Genomic DNA, 26,127 nt, shown 5'->3' on the forward strand with positions numbered 1-26,127 from the left:
GCCCTGAAGAAACCACCAAAGTCTCCGCCAAAAGGCAACTATGAGCGCATTATTGAAAGGTCATTTATCGAAGCGGAGCGGTCAGGAAGTACTGTCAGTGATCAAAGGTTAGCGAAACAACGAGCTGAGAAAAAAATTGCCCAGCTAGGCGAACAAGCGAACCAATCGTTCCCCCTGCTCAAGGTGTCTAGCGATATCATCGCTAACGATTCGAGGATGGTGCCCGTTTATAACAATTTTGATGATTACCTGCCCGACGATGTACATTATGAATTCTTGGAGGTGGAAGAACACAGATACGAGTACGAGAAGCCTCTCGTCAAATATGAAAGGTCACTAACAACGATGATGCGAAGATTCCATGATTGGTACATGAAAACCTGCAGAGAGTATGGGGGAGGAATACTTTGACGCTGAGAGTTAAAGAGGAGCATGACCTCGTTGGAACTAATCTGTTGAATGTTCCATTTGAGGAGTTCTTCCAGTTTTTCAATCAGAGGGCCCTCGATAAATTAAGGGTCACTTGGTACTGTCTGTAAGTACTACTTCTGTCATTAAGTCTCTATATATAGGTCAACTCTTTCATTGCATGTATTTATAATTATCCTCACTATATTATGTAGATTGAAGATCGCCGAATTGAAGAAAAGACAAATCGGTGATATTGGGTTCATTAACACAAATATCATAGATGCATTTTCGGTTGAATTTAAGAAAAAAGAAACCAAGGCCAACTTGCTATGATCGTTGGTATTAAATCAAAACAAAGCTATAATACTCTTTCCTTACAACTTCAAGTGAGTGTTACTTTCTTGTGCATATTCGGTTTCCCTTATTAGTCGAGGTTATAGTAATGTAATTGATGAGTTATGCATGCGTGCGCAGGTTCCACTATATTCTCCTAGAGATTAAGCTCGAGCAGGGACTAGTAACCGTCTTAGACTCGAGACGAAAAGATCCCAAGGAGTATGTGGACATGACTGAAATTCTCGAGAAGTAAGTTAAATCGATCATTATTGCACCATATTGGCAACTTTGTTCACTTCCTGATATCAAGTAATTGTTTTCTTTGTCTGGCAGGGTTTGGAAAAAATTCACCTTAAAAGCTCCGGGACTGCCGAAGAAGCTGGAATTTAAACACCCGAAAATAAGTACTACTAGCATGTTCCGCGCATCTCCTAGTGATTCAAGTGCTAGTTTCATCAATACCATTTTAGCATGCTTTCTTATCAGTTTGATTGACCTCTATTTCTTGTAAATTGGTTGTGGCAGGAAGCCAGGAATAATTACTGTGGATACTACATTTGCGAGTCCATCTGCCACACGACCCGTGAGCGGGGCTACACTAAAAAACAATATGAAGTGCGTAAGCAATAATATTCAGAATTTAACTTTATTTACCATCTTTTGTGTTGAGTTTCATTCATTCATATATATGTATTGACCCCCTTCTTCAAATTAGATGTTTCGGATGCGGGATGAACTCCTAGCACCAGATCGCATGCGAGGAATTCAAGAGGAATTGGCGGCATTCTTTCTTGACCACGTGATTGATAAAGACGGATGTAAGGTCATATTTATCCCTAAGGTGTTTTGGTGATTGATGACAATGCTTTTGCGGACTAATCGTGTGCCTTGAGTTTCCCAGACGTTTCATCGCTAGGCACAAGATGGTTTGGTGCCCCTCGAAGACTATTGAAGACGGTGTTTTTCTATGTTTCTTTTTGGTGGTTTTGAGTCGTAGGAAAGCCGTACTATTAAGAGGGGGTTCGCGTCGGAAAGGTTCGGGTGGAATCATCACATACACGTTTTCTTCCTTGTCTCCACCTTTCCCCTGCACTTTGGAGCATCCTCCGTTTTTTCCCTATGCAAGTGTCCGGGCTGCTGATGTTGGGCTTGCGGTAGTACTGCTCCCCGGAGCGGTAGTACCACAGGCACCTGCGGTAGTACCATACTTCGGTGCGGTAGTACCGCCGGAGCCGACGGTAGTACCGCTCCTCTGGAGCCGTAGTACCATGGCCCCCAGGCCAAGTGCCGCTGATTTGCGGTAGTAGGGGCGGATGTAATTTTTTACATCCACACCTCTGCGGTAGTACCGCACCTCGTGCGCGGTAGTACCTCGCGCGGTCTGGTTCAGCTGCCATGCGGTAGTACTGCTCCCCAGCGGTAGTTCCGTGTCGGATTTTTGCATCTTCTTGTTTCCAGCGGAAGTAGGCACGGATGTATTTTTATTCATCCACGCCCTTCCCAGGCTAGGACTTTCCTGCCTTGCGGTAGTACCGCAAGCGGGAGCGGTAGTACCACGCATGCGGAAGTACCATTCTCAGTCAGGCCTGTTCTAGTCCCTCTCGTTGCCGCGGTAGTACCGTGGCCCCTCACGGTAGTACTGCATGGCCTTGCGGTAGTACTGCTTTTCAGGAGCGGTAGTACCGCATGGCCTCGCGGTAGTACCACTTGTCAGGAGCGGTAGTACCGCAAGTCGCGGGCTGGTTAAGTGGATAACGGTTGGATTTTGTCCATAGCTATAAAAGGGGTGTCTTCTTCCTCTAGTTGACCACCTCTTCCAACCCTAAGCTCCATTTTCGCCCGATCTCACTCCCTAGCCAATCAAACTTGTTGATTTGCTCGGGAGTGATTGAGAAGGCCCCGATCTACACTTCCACCAAGAGAAATTTGATTCCCCCCACTAATCCCTTGCGGATCTTGTTACTCTTGGGTGTTTGAGCACCCTAGACGGTTCAGGTCACCGCGGAGCCATAGTCCATTGTGGTGAAGCTTCGTGGTGTCATTAGGAGCCTCCAATTGAGTTGTGGAGATTGCCCAAACCTTGTTTGTAAAGGTTCGGTCGCCGCCTCCAAGGGCACCAATAGTGGAATCACGGCATCTCGCATTGTGTGAGGGCATGAGGAGAATACGATGGCCCTAGTGGCTTCTTGGGGAGCATTGTGCCTCCACACCGCTCCAACGGAGACGTACTTCCCCTCAAAAGGGAAGGAACTTCGGTAACACATCCTCGTCTCCACCGGCTCCACTCTTGGTTATCTCGTGCCTTTACTTGTGCAAGCTTATTTGCGATATATCTCTTGCTTGCTTGTGTACTTATCTTTGTTGCATCATATAGGTTGCTCACTTAGTTGCATTTCTAGACAACCTACTTTGATGCAAAGTTTAAATTGTTAAAGAAAAGCTAAAAATTGTTAGTTGCCTATTCACCCCCCTCTAGTCAACTATATCGATCCTTTCAATTGGTATCAGAGCCTCGTCTCTTTTTTAAGGACTTTACCGTTCGAAGAGTATGTTTGACGTTGTAGAAGGTGAGGAGGAGCACTCCGGTGCAAATCCGATATCTTCTACGGGAGATGGGGGAACTGCGGTCTCTCGTGAGGAGTTCAATGTGGCATTGGACACATTGAAAACCTCCATGACGACTGAGGTCAAAGGCATGTTTAATGAATTCTTAGAAGGGCTTAAACTTTCCACCGCACCATTGAAAGTGGGTGATCCCGCCAACAAGGTGACGGATGCTACCTCCGACAAGGGGGAAGCTACTAGCGAGAAAGCCCTTCCTTCTAGTGGTAAAAGTGGCACCGGCATCTTTTCCCATGTGGAACCTCCACTTGTCTATGGTGGACCTCTCCCTTCCACTCATTTGAATCATGCCGTCCCGGCCCCTAATATTGAGAAGAATGTAGAATTTGATTCTTGGGTCTATCGTTTTAAGCGTCATTTAAACCATGTGAACACTAACCTTTGGAGAATCATTGAAGAAGGTTTCTATCCGCATGACCGAAGCAACTTCACTCCTAGAGAAGCCGTGGATAATCAATTCAATGAGAATGCTCTCTTCATCATTCAAGAAGCAATCCCACCCGAAGACCTTCCTCATCTCCGGTCATACTCCTTGGCCAAAGATGCTTGGCGCCAAGTGGTTTCCCTCTACCGGGGAAGCGCAAGCATTCAACGCTCCAACTATGAAGTAGTGCAAGATGAAGCCGATTAGTTTGCAATGAAAGAAGATGAAGAACCTCGTGAGCTCTATCGGAGGGTAACTAAACTCGCGGTCTCTCTCTGAGATCATGGAAGCAAGGACACGGATGACAATTGGATCAAGCGCAAATTCCTCAAGGCAATGATGCCCTACCACAAAGCCATGTCCTTCATCATTCGTCAAAGGCCGGACTTCCACACCTTGTCCTCAAGTGATGTGTTGGATGAGTTCGTTGCTATGAGCATCTTGGACAAGACAGCCGACAATGCGGTACTTCACTCTCAAAGAGTAAAGAAACCCAACCTTGCTCTAAAGGCCAAGGTTAGTATGGAGGAAGAGGATGAAGAGGAAGAAGAGGAGAGTAACCTCGAAGATACAAAGTATGACTATCATGAACACATGGCCCTTGCTTCAAGGCAATTTTGGAGCAAGAAGAACTCAAGGCCCAACTTCAACAAGAACAATTCAAGTGGCGCAAAGGGCAAGCAACGAGTGAGGACTTGTTTCAATTGTGGCAATGTAAGCCACTTTTTTGCGGAATGCCCTTATGAGAAGAGGGAATACAATGGTGGCAAGCTCATCCGAAAGGACAAGGCCAAGTCGTTCCCCAACAAGAGCAACTTCACCAAGAAGACTCCTCCCAAGGCAATGGTGGTACAAGAAGAGTACAATGAGGATGATGACGATGATGAAGATGGTGAGTCGGTTTCCATGGCCTCCATTGCCATTGCGACGACTCCACGGGTGTCTCTCTTCGACTCACCCAATGAGAGCATCACCGCCAAGTGCCTCATGGCTAAAGCCACCAACAAGGTAACCCCCAACATCAAAACTACCATCATTAATCATCCTTCTTCAACGGATAGCATTGATGAACATGAGGGAACTAATGTGGGGGTGAATGAGCTTGAGGCCTTTATGCGTAAACTCAAGGGTAAATCCAAGAAGCACTTTGTTGCTCTCTTGGAACAACTTGGTGAAGCCAATGACATGATCGAGGCTCATGAAGATACCATATCTAAGATGGAGGGGCATAGTCGTGACTATGCCGATGAGATTTCAGATCTTTCCAATGCTCTTGAGGAAGAGTGTGGTCTTCCTTTGGCTCTTGAGGAGTCTCACAACGATGATCATGCTAAATTAAAGAAAGATCTTGATCATGCTCTTGTTGTTTCTCGTGTGCTAAACTCCGAGAAGGAAAAGCTTGGGGTTGATCTTGCTAGACTCAAAGAGGAGTTTGACATTCTCGACAAGGCTCACAAAGTCTTGAAGGGTGTTCATGCTACCCTCAAGGAGTCTCATGATCAACTCCAAGTGAAGCTAACCAAGGAGAAAGCCACATTTCCTCATATGGTATTAATTGATAATGCAAATGCTACTAACCCTTGTTGTGAGCATGTGCATCTTATTGAGGAGAATGTTAAGTTGAAGGAGCAACTTGAGAAAGGCCTTGTGTCATGCATACAAGGTGAGAAGAACCTAAACGACCTTTTGAGAAATCAAAAGGAAGTTGTGGCCAAGGAGGGGATTGGGTTCGCACCCAACCCCAAGAACAAGAAGAAGGATAACAAGACCAAACGACCTCCTCCTCTCAAGCAAACTTTTTGTGAAGGAGGGAGAGAGTGCTTCCAAGGAGAAGAAGAATAATGCAAAGGGTGGTGGTGTCAAAAATGGCAATGCCACCCCTCCCAACAAAGCCGGCGACTTTAATCCTTCTTATGTGTTATGCCGTGCTAGTGATGGGCATGTCTATGACAAATTTTTTGGTTCTCCTCATGAGTAAATTGAATGGTCTATTTGGGTTCCTAAGACCCTTTTTACTAACATCAAAGGATCCATTACAAAATGGGTACCTAAAACCAAGCATTGATCTCTTTTAGGTGTTTGCTTCCGGTGGGGGATCATGGTTGCTCGATAGTGGAGCTACAAATCATATGACCGGAAGCAAGGACTTGGTTGTGGATGTGCACAAGATTCCATCTATTCCCACCAATGTCGAGTGGGGTGATGCCTCATCTTCTAAGGTATTGGGACTTGGCAAGGTTGTCATCTCTCATGATCTCACGATCGAGAAGGTCATGCTTGTTGAGTCCCTTGCATACAATTTACTTTCCGTTCGTCAACTTGCAATCATGGGCTTTGCCACTTTATTTGATGTTGATACCGTGGCCCTCTTGTGGAGCAAGACTCTTAAAGTAGCCTTTGTTGGGCATGTCGAGAACGGTCTATATGTGATTAACTTTTCAGAGCGACCCACTAAGACCGCGACATGCCTAATGGCTAAAGTTGATGTGGGATGGATTTGGCATCGCCGTTTAGCCCATGTCAATATGAGATCTCTGCAAATTCTTCTCAAGGGGGACCATGTCGGTGGACTAACGAATGTTAGTTTTGCTAAAGATCGTGCTTGCAGTGCTTGTATCGAAGGAAAGCTTCATGAGAAGGCTCACCCTCCCACGACTATCATTTACTCAAAGAGGCCTTTGGAGCTCCTTCACTTGGATCTCTTTGGGCCTCCATCCTTTGATAGTCTTGGGGGTAGGAAGTATTACTTGGTGATTGTGGATGACTACTCAAGATATACTTGGGTGTATTTCTTCAAGAGGAAGAGCGAGACCCAACAAACTGTCATTGACTTTGCAAATGAAGCACAACATCAGCACAATGCAAAGATCTTGACAATAAGAAGTGACAACGGCACCGATGAAAAATTCAAGAACTACACCTTGGATGAGTTTCTTAGTGATGAGGGGATCAAGCATCAATATTCTGCACCCTACACCCCTCAACAAAACGGTGTTGCGGAGAGGAAGAACCAGACGTTGATGGATGCGGCAAGGACCATGATGGTGGAGTTCAAGTCTCCATACAACTTTTGGGCCGAAGCCATCAACACCGTGTGTCATGCATCCAATCGGCTCTACCTCCACAACGTCTTGAACAAGACTCCATATGAGATACTCACCGGCAACAAGCCCAACCTCAAGTACTTTCGGGTGTTCGGGTGTAAGTGTTTCATTCTCAAGAAAGGTGTTCGGTTGTCTAAATTTGAGGCTAGAGTTTATGAGGGCATATTTGTTGGTTATGATACAAACTCTCATGCTTACCGTGTCCTTAATAAATCCACGGGACTTATTTAGGAGACGTGTAACGTGGAGTTTGATGAGAATAACGGCTCCCAAGTGGAGCAAAGTGGCACTTTTGATGTAGGTGATGAAATTCCTCCTCAAGCCAAAAGAAGAATGGGTGTTGGTTTTATCCTACCCATTGAGGAACCCCTTGTGGCCGAAGGAGAAGGACAATGCTCCACTCAAGTGGAGCCATCACCAACCCAAGGCCCACACGCTTCCGAAGAACAAAGTGAAGGCCCTCATCCTCATGAACAAGACCAAGGGCAAGATCATGCTCAAGACGGTGTTGACACACCAAGTGATGCCCAAGGTCAAGTTCTCTCCTCGGAGCAAGTTCAAGATCAAGAACAAGCTCAAGACGTCTCTCAAGATGATCAAGTGACCGCTCCTCAACTCACCACCAAGGAGGAATTGGAGCGTCGTGCCGCCAAGATTGCTTCCAAGCTCTCCACCAAGGGTCATCTCATGAAGAATGTACTTGGAAGCATTAAAAAGGGGGTAAGCACTCGTAGACAATTGGCAAACTATTGTGAACATCACGCGTTTGTCTCTTGTGTTGAACCCCAAAAGGTATATGAAGCACTCGAAGATCCGGATTGGCTTAATGCCATGCATGAAGAACTCAACAACTTCGAGTACAACAAGGTGTGGAGATTGGTGCCAAGGCCAACGGGGAACCACAATGTCATTGGAACCAAGTGTATATTTAAGAACAAGCAAGATGCTCATGGGACCATCATTCGCAACAAGGCAAGATTGGTGGCACAAGTCTACTCCCAAGTCGATGGTATCGACTATGGTGAAACCTTTGCTCCCGTTGCTCGCCTTGAATCCATTCGTTTGTTGATTGCTTATGTTTCTCATCACAACTTTAAGTTGCAACAAATGGATGTGAAGAGTGCTTTTCTTAATGGTCCTATTAATGAGTTGGTCTATGTCAAGCAACCCCCTGGGTTCGAGGATCCCTACTTTCCCGATCATGTGTATCAACTCGATAAGGCACTCTATGGGCTTAAACAAGCCCCACATGCGTGGTATGACCACCTTACCGAGTTGTTACAAGATCATGGGTTTGAAGTTGGGCTAATCGACCCCACTCTTTTTACTAAGAAGGTCAAAGGGGAGTTGTTTGTATGCCAACTATATGTTGATGACATTATCTTTGGTTCCCCTAACAAAGCTTTCAATGAGGAATTAGCCGCTCTCATGACCTCAAAGTTCAAGATGTCTTCCATGGGAGAGTTGAAGTTCTTTCTAGGGTTCTAAGTGAAGCAAAGAAGAGAAGGAACCTTCATCAACCAAGCCAAATACACTCAAGACATGCTCAAGAGATTCAAGCTAAGTGATGTCAAGCCGGCTTCCACTCCAATGCCCACCAAGTGCCAACTCGACATAGATCCCAATGGTAAAGCGGTGGATCAAAAGGTATATCGCTCCATGATTGGATCCTTGCTTTACCTTTGTGCATCTAGACCGGATATCATGTTGAGTGTGGGAATTTGTGCATGGTTTCAAGCCGCACCTAAGGAAAGTCACTATGTGGCGGTCAAGCAAATCTTTCGATATTTGGCTCATACCCCAAACTTTGGCTTATGGTACCCAAGAGGAGCAAACTTCAATCTTGTAGGGTATTCGGACTCCGATTGGGCGGGAGACAAAGTGGATAGGAAGTCCACTTCCGGAGGGTGCCAATTCCTTGGTTGCTCTCTAGTAAGTTGGTCTTCCAAAAAGCAAAGTTGTGTGTCTCTCTCGTCCACTGAAGCGGAGTATGTAGCGGCCGGTAGTTGTTGTGCACAACTCTTATGGATGGGGCAAACTTTAAAGGATTACGGTGTCATTTGTGACAAAGTGCCTCTTTGGTGTGACAATGAAAGGCCATCAAGCTTTCTCTCAACCCGGTGCAACACTTCAAGACGAAGCATATTGAGATTCGGTATCACTTCATCCGGGATCACATAGGCGAGGGGAGATCGAGCTCAACTACGTCAACACTCATGATAACCTTGCAGATATTTTCACGAAGCCGTTGGATGAAGCAAGATTTCGCAAGTTAAGGCATGAGCTAAATATCATTGATTCGAGCAATGTTGCTTGAACCCTTGCACACCCCACCATACTCAACTTGTTGTCTTGTTTAGATGTAGGCATGGACATAGGGGAAGTGTTGTTCTCTCAATGAACTCTCCCTCTCCCCATTATGCATAAATTGATCAAATCTTTCACACTAGCCATTTTTGATGGTACTTGTGCTTCAAAGACGAGTTTTGGTCATGGGCCCAAGGATAATTCTTCGCGGTGCCATACCAATTGACTCAAACATAGGTGGCTCCGGTCACTGCCCTCTCTTTGGAGAGGTTGTGTCTCGTGGTCGTCTCTTGTTGTCGTTTTGCCCCTTCTTCTCTTCGTGTTTGAGCTTGTTGTGTGGTGTCTTGTTCGTTTGAAGTTTCCTTGCGAAGAACTCTCTTTTCTTGTATTTGGAAAATGCTTCTTCTTGAGCTCACAGTACTACCGCGGCCTGCCACGGTACTACCGTGCGTGGAGAGTACGGTACTACCGGCCCAGCACGGTCCTACCGCCTGGGAGAGCGGTACTACCGCTTTGGTGCGGTTCTTCCGCCCAAGCGGTACTACCGCGATGATACGCGGTACTACCGCGCTGTCGGAGGCGCGTGGGGGATAAGGACGGGAAAAGGGGGAGAGGGGGTTCTAACTCCCCCATACCCATTCGTCAGTTTTCCCCACTTCGTCTCTCTCTCTCTCTCTCTCGCTCAAGAACGGGGCCGGAGTCCCTCGCCGGATTTCCGTCTCCGGCTGCTCTCCTTGGATTCCGACCGGTGGGATCGTTCCCCACCACTTCCTCTTGCCATGGACCAAGGTTTTTCCCCAAATCCCTCTCTTTCTAGTTGGTTCTCTTGTCTCTAGGTTTTTGGGGAGATGCATGTGTTCTTGAGATTTTAGGCCAAATCTTTGCAAGAGAAGGTTGTAGGAGAGTAGTGTTGCGTAGAAATATTACTTGATATATTGCCCCGTAGTAGATTTGATCAACCGTAGTACCGCCGCGTTTTCGCGGTTTTTCTCAGATTCAAATGTTCAGATCTGACGCCATGCGGTACTACCGCCCGTCTGGGTGGTACTACCTCTTGTCCGGTACTACCGCCCGTTCTGGACGGTGCTACCGCACGTGCTGCGGCACTAAAACTCTACTACCGCTCCGAGCCCCGGTACTACCGTGTTCTCACGCGGTACTACCGCGCCTCGGAGCGGTACTAAAATTTTAGTACCGCCCGACCCGGCGGCCCTACCGTTGTTGTCCCATCTTCCTCATGGCATTTATCCCGTATGCTTTCTACCTGTTTCCCTTGCTTTGCCAAGGTCTTTGCATTGATTCTTCTCGCTCTTTGTGTGTGCTTTCTCGTGTTTCTTAGGTGGTGGCTCTCGTCGTTCCAATCCCAGTCGTGACACTGGCTCCAAGCGACTGCGCAATCCTCAAGATGAAGCACCAGAGGGCTCCAGTGCCCCCAAGCGCAATGTCAAGACCACCGCTAGCAAGAACAAGGAACCCGCTAAGGGCATGGACGAGATTCCCCTCGCTGAGTACATCGAACGCCGGAAGATCAACCCTTATGTGCATGCTCGTGCTATCCTCAGAGGTAGTGAATTGTTTTGGAACAAGCAGCAGACTCTCGTTTATCTGGATGTAATCAAGAACAAGCAAGACACCTACGTGGATGTCAAGTGGATAGACATGAATCACTTGAGGAAGGAAAAGTTTCGTGACTACTTTGGAGAAGCTCTGGACTTGGTGGAGTAGTTCGGTATTGAACATGTGATCTCTTTCCACCTTGACTATGACCCTGAGCTTATCTGTCAGTTCTTTGCCTCAGTTTAATTCCACCCCGGGGAGGAGCGGAGGATGACCTGGATGACCAATGGCCGTCAGTTGACTGCTACCTGGAAGGAGTTCATGGATCTGCTCCAAGTTCCTGATGACGGGCTCACCACACCCGTGGGTGTTCGCCCCCATGCCAATCCTGAGTCTGCTAGCAAGAACAAGTTACAGCCGTTCTATGTTGAGAAGGTGCTTCCAAGTGGCAAGTCGACATGGGTGCTGAACTCCTTTCTGGATATCAGGCATCGCTTCTTCTGCAACTCACTGTTCCCTCGCGTTGGCGACAAGGACAAGGTTCATGCCTATCTGGTGGATATGATGCTCCTGTGCGAGGAGGCACGAGTGTCTCAGACTCAGCCACTTGATGTCTCCCACATCATGTGGTGTGAGCTTCGGTTTGCGGTGTTCACCCGCAAGGTACCTATCTATGGACCATACCTGTTTCTATTGATCTCTGAGACTTGGGAGAAGTTGTACCCTAGTGATGAGTTCCTTGCTCCAGACTGGATTCGGCATGAGCCCATCAGTCTCCGTGTCAAGCCCAACTGGGCCAACACTACTACTCATGCTAAGGCGTCTGCTGCTAGGAGGGTTGTTGATGAGGAGGAGGCTGGTGTAGAGGATGTTGCTGAGGACCATGCTGCTAGGTCTTCCCAACCTTCCTCTGAGCCCTCGTGGGCCAAGAAGTTGAAGGACAAGATGAAGACTCTTTTCTGCATGCAAGCAAAGGGGCAGTACATGACTCACGTGGCATCCAAGGAGAGTCGCCGCCGCAACAAGAAGGTTATGAGGCTCTTTGGAGAGGACGTCTCTGGCGGTTCTGAGGATGCCATCATGCCAGAGGCTGCACGGATGGCGAAAAAGGCTTCAAGTGGACTAGTTCTAAGGAGGACATCGAGGAGACCGTCCCCGCCGCCGAGTCTGACGAGGAGCACGAGGAGAATTGGGATGATTTCTCTGCCTGAGCCACCCCTTGTGTGTAGGTGTCCTCTCTGCCTTTTTGGCGTCTCGATGCCAAAGAGGGAGAGAGTGTAGGGATTTGCATTCTTGCGAGTCGTGTGTCGTGTTTGGTGTGTTTGCTTTGTCGTTTGGACCTCATTTGCTTCGGTTTGGTTTGCGCCTTTGAGACTTATCCTTCATATGGTGTAATACATATGCACTCTATCCTATCTTAGTGAGATTATGATTGTGCTACTTATGTTATGCTCTTATTTGCTACCTTGTCTAGTGTTAGCATTACTATTGCAAGATATGCCTTGTCTCTAAAATATAGGAGGAGTTTTGATCCTAGTATGTGTGCCATGCAGTCCAAAGCACCCATCTAGTTTGCACACATCTAGGGGGAGCCCATCTATATTCTAGAGAGGAGGGGTTTGCGTTTGCTCAATATTATTTCCCTTGTGCAAATCCCGTATTGTCATCAATCCACCAAAAAGGGGGAGATTGTAAGGGCATATTTACCCCTAAGGTGTTTTGGTGATTGATGACAATGCTTTTGCGGACTAATCGTGTGCCTTGAGTTTCCCAGACGTTTCATCGCTAGGCACAAGACGGTTTGGTGCCCCTCGAAGACTATTGAAGACGGCGTTTTTCTATGTTTCTTTTTGGTGGTTTTGAGTCGAAGGAAAGCCGTACGGTTAAGAGGGGGTCCGCGTCGGAAAGGTTCGGGTGGAATCATCACGTACACATTTCTTCCTTGTCTCCACCTTTCCCCTGCGCTTTAGAGCATGCTCCGTTTTTCCCCTATGCAAGTGTCCTGGCTGCTGATGTTGGGCTTGCGGTAGTACTGCTCCCCGGAGCGGTAGTACCGCCGGAGCTGACGGTAGTACCGCTCCTCTGGAGTCGTAGTACCGTGGCCCCCAGGCCAAGTGCTGCTGATTTGCAGTAGTAGGGGCGGATGTAATTTATTACATCCGCGCCTCTGCGGTAGTACCGCGCGCGGCCTGGTTCAGCTGCCATGCGGTAGTACCGCTCCCCAGCGGTAGTTCCATGTCGTATTTTTGCATCTTCTCGTTTGCAGCGGAAGTAGGCACAGATGTATTTTTATTCATCCGCGCCCTTCCCAGGTTAGGACTTTCCTGCCTTGCGGTAGTACCGCAAGGGGGAGTGGTAGTACCGCGCGTGCGGAAGTACCGTTCTCAGTCAGCCTGTTCTAGTCCCTGCCGTTGCGGCGGTAGTACCGTGGCCCCTCATGGTAGTACCGCATGGCCTTGCGGTAGTACCGCTTTTCAGGAGCGGTAGTACCGCATGGCCTCGCGGTAGTACCGCTTGTCAGGAGCGGTAGTACCGCAAGTCGCGGGCTGGTTAAGTGGATAACGGTTGGATTTTGTCCATAGCTATAAAAGGGGTGTCTTCTTCCTCTAGTTGACCACCTCTTCCAACCCTAAGCTCCATTGTTGCTCCGAGCTCCATTTTCGCCCGATCTCACTCCCTAGCCAATCAAACTTGTTGATTTGCTCGAGAGTGGTTGAGAAGGCCCCGATCTACACTTCCACCAAGAGAAATTTGATTCCCCCGACTAATCCCTTGCAGATCTTGTTAGTCTTGGGTGTTTGAGCACCCTAGACGGTTGAGGTCACCGCGGAGCCATAGTCCATTGTGGTGAAGCTTCGTGGTGTCGTTGGGAGCCTCCAATTGAGTTGTGGAGATTGCCCCAACCTTATTTGTAAAGGTTCGGTCGCCGCCTCCAAGGGCACCAATAGTGGAATCACGGCATCTCGCATTGTGTGAGGGCGTGAGGAGAATACGGTGGCCCTAGTGGCTTCTCGGGGAGCATTGTGCCTCCACACCACTCCAACGGAGACGTACTTCCCCTCAAAAGGGAAGGAACTTCGGTAACACATCCTCGTCTCCACCGGCTCCACTCTTGGTTATCTCGTGCCTTTACTTGTGCAAGCTTATTTGTGATATATCTCTTGCTTGCTTGTGTACTTATCTTTGTTGCATCATATAGGTTGCTCACTTAGTTGCATTTCTAGACAACCTACTTTGATGCAAAGTTTAAATTGTTAAAGAAAAGCTAAAAATTGCTAGTTGCCTATTCACCCCCCCTCTAGTCAACTATATCGATCCTTTCAACGAAGAATACTATGTGGACCCTGTCTTCATATATAATTAGGGGATTATATTGTAAGAGATCTTATATTGTATATATGTAGCCAGTAGCGTCGGATTGATATACGGAAACTTGTTGTTCGACCAATCTCTCGGAGAAGGAGAGGTCGATATCACTTCTCTCTATATGCATATGTTATGAAGATCTTCTGTTTCCTTCATTTTTGCTTACTAGCTAGCGTGTCGAGTGCTCTCTATACGTATAGTACGTAGCGTCGACCAAGCACGGAGATAAGAGAGGACACTTTTCTCTATTAATTAATTAGCTACCTAACACAATATATGAAACACCTTAATTAACCATACAAAACCCCCAAACCCCCCCTTCAAAAAAAACGAAAACCCTAGCCCCTGAACAGTTGACGCGTGGATGCCTATTGGTCCCGGTTGGTGCCACCAACTGGGACCAAAGGGCCTCCTGCCTGGGCTCGCCGCACCGGCCATGTGGAGGCCCATCTGTCCCGGTTCGTGCAAGAACCGGGACTAAAGGCCAAGGGCATTAGTAACAACCTTTTAGTCCCGGTTCCCAAACCGGGACAAAAGGCCCTTACGAACCGGGACAAGTGGCCCTTTTTCTACTAGTGATAGATTGCTATTTTAGATGCCATCATAGATTGCTATTTTAGTACAAAGTTAGTATAAACTTGAGTCACTTATTTTAGAACGGAGGGAGTATGTCTCATAATAGCGCTTACTTTATTACTCCCTCCGTTCCATGTGTTATATAGACTAGCAAAAGAGCCCGTGCGTTGCGACGGGAGAGAAAACATAACATGCGCTCTTAACTCAACAATCATCACTCAAGACCACAATAGGTCCATCTCCTTTATTTTTGCGAGGCATCATATTTGTGTTGCCGCTTATCCTCCTTCTCACCCTCGCCGGCGATGGCCTCGGTGTTCACACAAAACAACAAAAAACGTGTGTTGAATATGATTAATCCTAAGGCGTCTCTATCTCCCTCTCTCCTCCCTCTCCCTCTCTCTCTCCCTCTCTCTCGCGATGAGAAATCTGTTGTTTTCCCCTGCAACATTTTTCAGAGGTATGCATGTGTAGTTATCGATGTTTTCTTTTCCGTATATGGTTATAGTTGGGTGTTTATTTGCAATCCGGATCACCGCCGGTATGAAAAAAAATGACTCCTGCACTATAAATTATAAGTTTGCTTCCATAACAATATTTTTAAAATATTTAACAGGTAAAATTAACATCATATTTAGATTCCACACATTTTTTAATAAAATTTAATATATAATATGTTAAAATCGAAGTTACGGTTTAAAAGATACAGATAATTTAGAAAATCATTTTTTGACTCAAATATATTCCAAAATAATATTTAAAAATACTTAACAGGTAAAATAATCTCATATTCATATTCTACATATTTTTTTAATCAAATTTCATATATAACATGTTCAAATCGGAGTTACGGTTTAAAAGATATGGATGATTTTAAAAAGCATTTGTTTGACTTAAATATGATCCGCGGATGAATTATCTAAAACATTAGGGGGGTTTTCGAAAAATGTAAAATAACGGTTTGGGTGTAACTTAAATCCAGACGGCGGGTTGATTTCAAGAAAAGACAAGGACTTTTGTGTAAAATACGAAAATAACGATTCGTTTTAACTTAAAAGAGGATTGCAGGTTGAATTCTCTGAAATAGAGGAACTTTTCTGAAAAATATCATTACGGACGAAAGAAACCCAATTTGCTTTATTATGTGTTAGTTATATAGATATACGTTGTTTCTAGCATCACTAGTAGAAAATAGGGCTTTGGTCCTGGCCGGGTCAGCCCATTAGTCCCGGTTCAGTCCAGAACCGGGACCAATGTGGGCATAGGTCCTGGTTCGTGAGCCCAGGGGGCCGGCCGGGCCACGTGGGCCATTGGTCCCAGTTCATCTGGACCTTTTGGTCCCGGTTGGTGGGATGAACCGGGACCAATGGGCCTTGCTCCTGGCCCACCACCATTGGTCCCGGTTGGTGGCTTGAACCGGGACCAAAGGCTTCCCTTTAGTCCCGGCTCATGTTACCAACCGGGACCAATGAGGTGCCTATATATACCCCTCGCTCGCGAGCAGCGCACCCCAGTGCTCTGTTTTTCTCTGGCTGAGGGGGAGAGGGCTTGGTGGTGCTCTAGCTCACCTCCTATGCACACAAGGTGTTCGATGGAATGCCTGAGCCACACTACTTAAGCTTTCTCCTCTCCAAGCTCGGCCTTCAAGCTCCATTTTCCATAATATTTGTCTAGGTTTAGCGGTCCGTCACGCCCCGTCCCCGTCTTCACCGCCGTCGATCACCCGTGCCGAGCTCATCGTCGGCACCACCGTGGTGAGCCTCTTGTTCTTATCTTCTTTCTGAAAGGAAAAATATTCTTACTTGTATGTTTACATAGATACTTGTATTATTTTCTTACTTTTATTATTGCATCTTATATAGTGCGATGGTTTTGGTATCCGCCCCCGTCGGCCCTCGTCCTGTCTATGATTCGGATGTGGTATATATATTATCTTTATAACTATTGGTTTATTTATTGTTCATAAAAATTATGCCGACCAACGTGACATAGATTTTATTTATGTAGGATGTATGTGAATCGGAAATGCCAACCGACCCTACTGTCGAGAGGTTAAATTTAGTTGAAGAAGAAAACAATTTGTTGAAGGAAAAAATAAAAAAAAATTGAGGAGGAGAAGATGATATTGGAGTTGCATGTTGCGGATGTCATCGATGATCACAAGATCAAGATGGATGCAATGCGCTTGAAGATTAGAAAGATTAGAAAATATGCCATTCATACCGAGGCTTGGTATCATTATGCCGTTGGATCAATTGTTACCTTGGTTGCGATTATGATCGCATTTGTTTTCACATTGAAATGTTTTACATAGTTTCAATGTATGGTTTAATTAATTAGATGCTCTGGAGAGCTATATGTTGTTAGATGAGAACTATGTATGCACTTTGGTTTTAATGTGATGATGAACTTCTATTAATTTGGACACTTAATTATATATAATGCACGCAGATGAACCGGCAATGGATGTACGGTGACAGACACACCCGCGAGTACATTAAGGGCGTGCATGAGTTTCTCGATGTGGCTGAGGCAAACAAGCAGAATGGTTTTATGTGTTGTCCATGCACTCAATGTGGGAATACGAGGTCTTACTCTAACCGGAAAATCCTTCACTCCCACCTGCTTTACAAGGGTTTCATGCCACACTATAATGTTTGGACGAGGCACGGAGAAATAGCTGTTATGATGGAAGACGGCGAAGAAGAAGAGTACGATGACAACTATGTGCCCCCTGAATACGGTGATGCTGCAACGGGGGCAGCTGGTTAAGATCAAGAGGAACCAGACGATGTGCCCAATGATGCTGCAACGGGTGAAGCTGCTGAAGATCAAGAGGAACCAGACGATGTGCCCGATGATGATGATCTCCGCCGGGTCATTGTCGATGCAAGGACGCAATGCGAAAGTCAAAAGGAGAAGCTGAAGTTCGATCGCATGTTAGAGGATCACAAAAAAGGGTTATACCCCAATTGCGAAGATGGCAACACAAAGCTTGGTACTGTACTGGAATTGCTGCAGTGGAAGGCAGAGAATGCTGTAGCTGACAAAGGATTTGAGAAGCTACTAAAAATATTGAAGAAGAAGCTTCCAAAGGATAACGAATTGCCCGACAGTACATACATAGCAAAGAAGGTCGTATGCCCTCTAGGATTGGAGGTGGAGAAGATACATGCATGCCCTAATGACTGCATCCTCTACCGCGGTGCATACAAGGATCTGAACACATGCCCGGTATGCGGTGCATTGTGGTATAAGATCAGACGAGATGACCCTGTGATGTTGACGGCGAGCCCCTCAGGAAGAGGGTTCCTGCGAAGTTGATGTGGTATGCTCCTATAATACCACGGTTGAAACGTCTGTTCAGAAACGAAGAGCATGCCAAGTTGATGCGATGGCACAGTGAGAACCGAAAGAAAGATGGGAAGTTGAGAGCACCCGCTGACGGGTCGCAGTGGAGAAAAATCAAGAGAAAGTACTGGGATGAGTTTGCAAAGGACCCAAGGAATGTATGGTTTGCTTTAAGCGCGGATGGCATTAATCCTTTCGGGGAGCAGAGCAGCAATCACAGCACCTGGCCCGTGACTCTATGTATGTATAACCTTCCTCCTTGGATGTGCATGAAGCGGAAGTTCATTATGATGCCAGTTCTCATCCAAGGCCCTAAGCAACCCGACAACGAAATTGATGTGTACCTAAGGCCATTAGTTGAAGAACTTTTACAACTGTGGAATGGAAACGGTGTACGTACGTGGGATGAGCACAGACAGGAGGAATTTAACCTTAAGGCGTTGCTGTTCATGACCATCAACGATTGGCCCGCTCTCAGTAACCTTTCAGGACAGACAAACAAAGGATACTACGCATGCACGCACTGTTTAGATGACACTGAAAGTATATACCTGGACAAATGCAGGAAGAATGTGTACCTGGGCCATCGTCGATTTCTTCCGACCAACCATCAATGTCGAAAGAAAGGCAAGCATTTCAAAGGCGAGGCAGATCACTGGAAGAAGCCCGCCATGCACACCGGTGATCACGTGCTTGCTATGGTCAATGATTTACACTACGTAATCTTTGGAAAGGGTCCCGGTGGACTAGCTGTTCCGAATGACGCTGAGGGACACACACCCATGTGGAAGAAGAAATCTATATTTTGGGACCTACCCTACTGGAAAGACCTAGAGGTCCGCTCCTCAATCGACGTGATGCACGTGACGAAGAACCTTTGCGTGAACCTGCTAGGCTTCTTGGGCGTGTATGGGAAGACAAAAGATACACCTGAGGCACGGGAGGACCTGCAACGTTTGCACGAAAAAGACGGCATGCCTCCGAAGCAGTATAAAGGTCCTGCTAGCTACGCTCTTACGAAAGAAGAGAAAGAAATCTTCTTTGAATGCCTGCTCAGTATGAAGGTCACGACTGGCTTCTCGTCGAATATAAAGGGAATAATAAATATGCCAGAGAAAAAGTTTCAGAACCTAAAGTCTCATGACTGCCACGTGATTATGACGCAACTGCTTCCGGTTGCATTGAGGGGGCTTCTACCGGAAAACGTCCGATTAGCCATTGTGAAGCTATGTGCATTCCTCAATGCAACCTCTCAGAAGGTGATCGATCCAGAAATTGTACCAAGGCTAAGGAGTGATGTGGCACAATGTCTTGTCAGTTTCGAGCTGGTGTTCCCACCATCCTTCTTCAATATCATGACGCACGTCCTAGTTCATCTAGTCGACGAGATTGTCATCCTGGGGCCCGTATTTCTACACAATATGTTCCCCTTTGAGAGGTTCATGGGAGTCCTAAAGAAATATGTCCGTAACCGCGCTAGGCCAGAAGGAAGCATCTCCATGGGCCATCAAACAGAGGATGTTATCGGGTTTTGTGTTGACTTCATTCCTGGCCTTAAGAAGATAGGTCTCCCTAAATCGCGGTATGAGGGGAGACTGACTGGAAAAGGCACTCTTGGAAGAGACTCAATAATATGCAGGGACAGATATTCTTGGTCTCAAGCAAACTACACAGTTCTACAAAACTCTACCTTGGTGACCCCGTATGTCGATGAACACAAGAACAGTCTGTGCTCCAAACACCCAGAGCAGTGCGGTGACTGGATTACATGTGAACACATCAGGACTTTCAGCTGTTGGTTGGAAACACGTCTCAGAGGTGACAACACTGTTTGTGATGAGTTGTACTTGTTGTCCAGGGGACCATCTTTGACTGTGTTGACTTACAAAGGATACGAGATAAATGGGAATACATTTTACACGATCGCCCAAGATCAAAAGAGCACCAACCAAAATAGCGGTGTCCGCTTTGATGCAGCAACCGAGAGCGGAAAGGACACATATTATGGTTACATAGTGGACATATGGGAACTTGACTACGGACCTGATTTTAAGGTCCCTTTGTTTAAGTGCAAATGGGTCAATCTGTTAGGCGGCGGGGTACAGGTAGACCCACAGTACGGAATGACAACAGTGGATCTGAAAAATCTTGGGTACACTGATGAACCGTTCGTCCTAGACAATGATGTGGCACAAGTTATCTATGTGAAGGACATGTCTACCAAACCGAGAAAAAGAAAAGATAAGGAAGAGAATACATCATACGATGAGCCAAAGCGCCACATAGTTCTTTCAGGAAAAAGGGACATCCTGGGAGTGGACGGCAAGACAGACATGTCTGAAGATTATGAAAAGTTTCATGAAATTCCTCCCTTCAATGTCAAGGCTGACCCAAGCATCCTGATAAACAATGAAGATTATCCATGGTTACGGCACAATAAGCAAATGACACAAGCGAAGAAAAAGTGAAGACTTTCTCCCGCAACTATTATGATGATACCATGCCAACTTTGTAACACATGAACATCCTACCATTGTCCGTTTTGTACATGCACATGCTATGTGGGTGAAATTATGATACCATCCCAACTTTCAACTTTTTCAGAGTTCATTTGAAATGCTTTCATGTCTTATGGTTCGGCCCTCGTAATACCAACACCATTAGTCCCTGGCCCATGCCAACTTTCAACTTTCTAAAACTAATGGCACTAACAGAAAGTTTATAATTTTGCTCCTTGCCCCTGGCCCATGACCATTAGTCTCGGTTTGTGCCACAATCGGGACTAAAGGGTTGGTCCTCGTTGCGGGCGGAGTTTAGTCCCACCTCGCCAACCGAAGGGGGCTCACACCGATTTATAAGCCCTTCCCTCTCTGCCTTGTTGAGCTCCTCTCGAAGTGAAAATAGATGCCCTAATAGAGAAAAGTTTAACCTAAATTCATAGTGAATTTCTCTGAAATTCATAGAAATTTACTAGGAATTTAGGTTGAATTTTCTCTATAAGCGCATCTATTCTCATTTTTTTAGTAAGTTAATCACAAACTTGTGATTCAAACAATTTTCAAAGAATTCAAATTTTAACTATTCAAATTTGAAAACTAATGGCACTAACAGAAAGTTTATAATTTTTCTAAAACTAATGGCACTAACAGAAAGTTTATAATTTTGCTAACCTAAAAGCAAACAGAATTAAAAATTAAAGCAAAAAACAAAAGAAAATAAATAATGCAAAAAACAAATCAAAAAAATAGGAAAAAACTATTTTTATAGTAAAGTTAATCACAAAATAAAATAAATAAAGCAACAAAGAAAACAAAAAACTAAAAAAGTGTTTTCAAATTTGAAAACTAATGGCACTAACAGAAAGTTTATAATTTTTCTAAAACTAATGGCACTAACAGAAAGTTTATAATTTTGCTAACCTAAAAGCAAACAGAATTAAAATTAAAGCAAAAAACAAAAGAAAATAAATAATGCAAAAAACAAATCAAAAAACAGGAAAAAAATATTTTTATAGTAAAGTTAATCACAAAATAAAATAAATAAAGCAACAAAAAAAACTAAAAAACTAAAAAAGTGTTTTCAAATTTGAAAACTAATGGCATTAACAAAAAGTTTATAATTTTTCTAAAACTAAAAGCATAAAGAATTAAAAAATAAAGCAAAAAACAAAAAAAAATAAATAAAGCAACAAAAAAAACAAAAAAATGCCACCTACTGGGCCACCACGGCCTGAATACGACTAGAAACTCTACCATGGGCCAGGATTCAGGCCCGCAGCAGGCCCAGTAGGCCCATAGGCATTGCAGTGATAGATTAGGCCTGAAAGCCTGCAGTTGAGAGGAGCTCGGGAGGGTGGGCGCAGCAGCGCTTATAAACCACTCCCGAGCCCTCTCAACTAGCGAGGTGGGACTAAACTTTTGGGCGCGGGGCAGCACAAGGCCATTGGTCCCGGTTGGTGCCACCAACCGGGACCAAAGGCCGCCGCTTCCCGCCCTTTGGGCTGCTGAAAAGAGGCCTTTGGTCCCGGTTGCTGGCACCAACCGGGACTAAAGGGGGCATTGGTCACGGTTGGTGCCACGAACCGTGACCAATGCTCTGTCTATATATACAACACTTGTGAAAATTTTCAGTTTGCACTGCCAGTTTCCCCCTCCCCCGCCGACGACGCCGTCAGGCTACTCCACCTCGCCACCTACGCCGCCGCCGCCAACGTCATCGCCTCCACGAGCCCGCGCCGTCCTCATCGCCGTCATCCCCGAGCCCACCATCCTCGTCGTCCCCGTCGCTGCGTGCCTCCCCGAGCCCACCCCTCCTCGTCCCTGTCGCCGGCCGCGCACCGTCCCCGTCACTGCGTGCCGCCCCGAGCCCGCCGTCCTCGTCGCCAGACTCCTGCCATCGCCGCCCCCTCGAAGTGAGCCCCCCCTTTCCCATGGTCCCGATCGAGTGCGGCCCTTGCTCTCTGCCCCTGCTCCATGGTCGCCGCCGGCCCCGACGCATTGAAGAGAAGAAGGAGACGAGAAGGAGAGGAGAGGAGAAGGAGTGGAGCAGCAGCAAACCTTTTGATTGGTTTAGAATAGGTTTTCGGCAAGGAATTTGAATCTGGTTCAAATTTCATTTGAATGAAATTTAAAAAATTTAAACTATGGATCAGAAGGTTTTTGGTGAAATGGAGTGTGGGTACTGTCATGAAGTTGGAGTAACTTTTGTGGTTGTAAAAGAGTTAGGAAAATTTAGAATGTGCTAAATATGTCAAAAATGTTTTTTTGTTCATACAAAGTTTTTTGTTCATAGAAAGTTTTTTTGTTCATAGGCAGAAAGTTTTTATATATGACTATGGATATATGAGCAATGTTGATCCATGGATGTATGCATTGATATATATATGAGAAACGATGTTTCATAGAATATTTACCAAGTATATGTGTATTTTTGTTCATAGCATTTTTTCCATTTATATATGTATGTGGCTATAGATGGATATATATGAGAGGTTTCCTAGTGTCAAAGTATTGAAGAAATCCATGGCTTCATCATTAGCCGGAAGTAACGAGGGCATGACGAAGTCCTCCAGAGTTATTTTGGAATGGTGTCCCGGATAGGATAATTTGCCTTTTTGTATGAATTTCAGCAAAGGCCTTCCAAATAATGATATTTGGAAGGTTCTTGCTGAACTTTGTACCAAAAAGCGAATTATCCTATCTAGGACTCCGTTCCAAAATAACTTTGGAGAGCTTCGTACCATCATGCACCTATTACTTTCGCCTAATGATGAAGACATGGTTTTGTTGAATCCTTTGACACTAGGCAACCTCCCGACCCCTCGGCGATCCTCTCGAACATGAGAGGAAGAAGAGGATCGCCGAGGGGTCGAGGGTTTCAGGGTCGTCGAGGGTTCCAGGGGTCGAGGATCGCCGAGGGGTCGAGAGAGAGGTTTCCTAGTGTCAAAGTATTGAAGAAATCCATGGCTTCATCATTAGCCAGAAGTAACTAGGGCATGACGAAGTCCTCCAAAGTTATTTTGGAATGGTGTCCCGGATAGGATAATTTGCCTTTTTGTATGAATTTCAGCAAAGGCCTTCCAAATAACGATATTTGGAAGGTTCTTGCTGAACTTTGTACCAAAAAGCGAATTATCCTATCTAGGACTCCGTTCCAAAATAACTTTGGAGAGCTTTGTACCATCATGCACCTGTTACTTTCGCCTAATGATGAAGACATGGTTTTGTTGAATCCTTTGACACTAGGCAACCTCCCGACCCCTCGGCGATCCTCTCGAACATGAGAGGAAGAAGAGGATAAAAAAAGAAGAGGAAGAAGAAAAAAAAGAGGAGAAGAAAGAATAGAGGAGTTCTACTCCTCTATTCTTTCTTCTCCTCTTTTTTTTCTTCTTCTTCCTCTTTTTTTTTATCGGGAACGAGGGTCGTCGAGGGACATAGATGTAGTGTCATCGTTGTCGATATATACCCCCTCCCGATAGCTTCAACACGTGGGGGGGGGTCGATATTACCCCCTCCTTGAAGCGTTCTCGAGGCCACCCCAAACCCTTGAAGCGTTGTCGAGGCCACCCCAAACCCTAGAGAAGCAGCGTCGAGGCCACTAATTAATATATATGATTCCTTACTATGATTAGGTAGCTAGTTCTACGTTTGCCACTAATATATCCATCTGTCATGTTTGAATAATAATTGCCATGTTGTAAATATTTGTAGAAACTATGGACACCGCCCGAGACGAAGCAAAAGAAGCGTTGTTGAGGGACATAATCGCGGAAGGAAGTGATGTCGTCTCGTTGTTTCTCAACGACACCGATGGTCTGGAAGGAGAGGGTGAAGAAGCTGGCTACGGTGACCTAATGCCGGTGCAAGAAGAAGAACATGAGGACGGCTCCGGTGACCCAATGCCGGTGCAAGAAGGAGACCGTGATGACGGCTCCGGTGACCGAACCGAGTCTGGCCAGGTATATATATTAGTTAAGCCTGTGCTGACTAGCTATTTGATGCATTCATTGTTTTGGTATGTACACATATTAATTAAGTCTTTTTTCTTTTTTCTAGCCCTCCGGATCGAGCACAACTTCGGTAAAGAGACAAGGCCCGAAGAAAAAGTTGAGCTCGGATGAAAGGTTTGAGATCATAGCAATCGCGCCCGACGGCCAACCGATTGAACCCATCCGAACAAAGAACGCATTTGTTTCTCAGTGCGGGGTTCTGGTTAGGGACAAGATCCCGATCAGCATCCAGCAATGGTTTAAGCCGGCTACAGAAGACCCTGAGGTGTCTTATGTCAATGATATGTAGAAAAATGATCTTTGGACTGAGCTAAAGTCAAATTTCACCCTACCGCCAGAGGATAATCCAGAGAACCCAGTTAAAGAGCAATTAATCAAGTCTTTTGCTCTTAAGAGGATGGCAGAACTATTCAGGAGGTGGAAGAAAGAGCTGAATAAGTTTGTCGAAAATAATGAGACACCAGAATTCAAGGGCAGATATGAGAAGATCAGAGATCACTGGCCCGCATTTGTGGCCCACAAGACATCGGAAAAGAGTAAGAAGATGTCGGCGACAAACAAGCAAAATGCTGCGAAGAAGAAGCATCACCATCGCACGGGGTCAGGTGGCTACCTCGTAGCCCGGCCTAAGTGGGCCAAGACTAAGAATGATTTGGTTGATAAAGGGATCGAACCAGAGACAATTAACTGGCCAGACCGTTGCCGGACTTGGTTCTTCGGGGCTGGCGGAACCTTGGACCCTGTAACAAGGAAGTGCATTTGGACAAATGATCAAATGGACATACCAGTCAGGAAGCTTCAGCACTATATCGAAGCAGCGCAGCAAGGGACGTTCCTTCCAGACAGAGAGAACGACGAGCTCACAATGGCCCTCGGGAATCCTGAGCACCCTGGACGGACACGAGGCACGCCAGGCTCCATTCCGTGGAAGGTTGGGTTTCCGGACGCAGGCGGTTACAAATCCCATGAGAGGAGGAAAAAAGTGCAGCAGGCCCAAATGCAGGCGCTGCAAGCAAGGGTACAAGCGATAGAGGAACGAGAAGCAAATCGCAGCAAATGTACTGCCGAAGCTTCCCCCGAAGCTACCTCGCCATCTTAGCGGAGAAGCAGCGTGGCTTCCACCGAGCTGCTTCAGCCGGAGCATGCCTTGACGGCTCCTGCCAGCTATCCCGTGGATGCTCACGGAGTCTCAAAATTGCCACCTTATGACGCAATGGATGAATTTGAAGGTCAAGGCGGCTGTTGGCTCTGTTTATCCTACTGAACCCGGCGCAACTTTTCACTGCCGGCCGATTCCAGAAGGATATGCTAGGGTGATGGTGGATGAAATAATGGAGGGATTTGAGGACCTCCAGCTTGACCACCCTACCGGTGAAGGGGAGACTAGGCTGGGGTCTGCTCTGAAGACTCCATGCCTATGGCGGAAGGAGCTCATCAACCTTCCGAACTGGACGCCTCCGCCTCCTTCTCCTCCTCCGGCAAGTCAGGGCACTCCGCCTCCTCCACCGCCTCCTCCTCCGGCGAGTGACGATCAGGGCACTCGACCGGCTCCTTCTCCGCCTGCG

Source organism: Triticum urartu, chromosome 5 (assembly GCF_003073215.2).
Source record: "Triticum urartu cultivar G1812 chromosome 5, Tu2.1, whole genome shotgun sequence".
NCBI classification, from domain to species: domain Eukaryota; kingdom Viridiplantae; phylum Streptophyta; class Magnoliopsida; order Poales; family Poaceae; genus Triticum; species Triticum urartu.